The sequence below is a fragment of the Anarrhichthys ocellatus genome, unplaced genomic scaffold (genome assembly GCF_004355925.1).
Source record: "Anarrhichthys ocellatus isolate YVR2014 unplaced genomic scaffold, GSC_Weel_1.0 scaffold8805, whole genome shotgun sequence".
Lineage (NCBI taxonomy): Eukaryota > Metazoa > Chordata > Actinopteri > Perciformes > Anarhichadidae > Anarrhichthys > Anarrhichthys ocellatus.
In genome coordinates this window covers 1-1,596 of record NW_022288779.1, presented here as the reverse complement: position 1 = coordinate 1,596, position 1,596 = coordinate 1, and the positions used below count along the sequence as shown (strand labels likewise).

At 49.6% G+C, this 1,596-nt stretch overlaps 1 pseudogene; it reads right to left on the bottom strand.

The window, feature by feature from the left end:
• Positions 1–292: 292 nt before the first annotated feature.
• Positions 293–901, bottom strand: LOC116380782 (neuromedin-B receptor pseudogene; annotated as a pseudogene).
• Positions 902–1,596: the final 695 nt, after the last annotated feature.

Sequence of the window (1,596 nt, the reverse complement as noted above, 5' to 3'; positions counted from 1 at the left end):
AGAGAATGAAGCAGAGAAGAGAAGGAAGCAGAGGAGAGAAGGAAGCAAAGGAGAGAAGGAAGCAAAGGATGAAACTGTGCAGCTGATGTTAGGAGATAAAACCCAGAGAACCAACCAGTAAACAGAGACGATCTTTAACGAAGAAGAACTCTGTAGAACAATGGCCGCAGTGTAAAAACACTCATTTAAGAGTAAAAGTAACAATAAACACCAAACAATGATCAATAGAAACTGATTCATTTACGACTCAGCAAACCAGAAATTGTCATTATTAATATCATGTAAAAAAACCTGTTGCATCTTTAAATGTTCATGTAAGTAGAGATGGCAGCAGCAGCATTTGAATGCAGCTTCATATTTTATAAGATTATTATGTCAAACTATTATTATGATACAAAACTATGCATCAGGTCGTTCGTTGAGTACTTCAGACTCAATATTCTGACAGTGAGGACAGACTGATCTCGTCCTACCTGTCCGCGCTGAGCGCCGTGAGCGTGAACACCGACACGCCGACCGAGGTGAGCTGGATGACGGGGATGAGTTTGCACGCCGCCTCGCCGAACACCCACTCCTCGGAGAAGTAGCGGAACGCGTCCACCGGCACGCAGGTGACCAGCAGCAGCAGGTCTCCCGCCGCCAGGCTGGAGATGAAGATGTTGGGCACGCTCCGCATGGCGCTGTTGGTGACGAAGATCTTCACCAGGGTGATGTTGCCCAGCAGACCCACGGTGATGATCAGGATGTACACCGTGGTCATGACACAGCGCACGGCGAAGTGGACCGTCTCCCCGGTGTCCGAGGACGCCCACCAGCCGGGCTCCTCGGTGGAGTTGGGGCTCAGAGCCTCGGCGTCTCCGGGCAGGGACGCGGGGAGGTTGGAGAGGAACTCGTCGTCCATCACCGGGGGGGGGGATATCCACGGAGGGAGCGGGACAAAGGGGAGCTCTGAGCAGCCGGGCGTGAAACGGGGGGCTCCGCGCGTAAAGACACAACCCGTGAGGAGAGAGAAACTTTGACTAACAAGTGTCGATCTGACTGAGATCTGCTCCTCTCACTGACTCACTGACTCACTGAGAGAGAGAGAGAGAGAGAGAGAGAGAGAGAGAGAGAGAGAGAGAGGCAGAGAGAGGCAGAGAGAGAGAGAGAGACTGAAGGGTGAGAGGCGACTGACGGTCATAAAGAGGAGGTTCCTTTGACACTAACATAGACTCTCTCTCCCTCTCTCTACTGTGTGTGTGTGTGATAGAGAGAGAGAGAGAGAGAGAGAGAGAGAGAGAGAGAGAGAGATCTGAAATACATCTAGCAATGAGAGAGTATGAGGAAGAAGAGAGTGATGGAGAGAATAAAACAATGCCAGAAAAAGAAGAGCGCTACAGGGTGAGAAAAAAAGGAAATGGGCTGATGACACCTTGATCATCAGTGTATGAATGGGTGAATGATGACATGTAGTTGAAATGCTTTGAGTGACCATTTACCATGTGGACAGTGTTATTAGTATTGCCCAAAATCACGAAGTTGCTTCAGAGGGCTATGACTATAAACCTAAGCCAGCCCTAACTATAAACCTGAGCCAGCCCTAACTATAAACCTGAG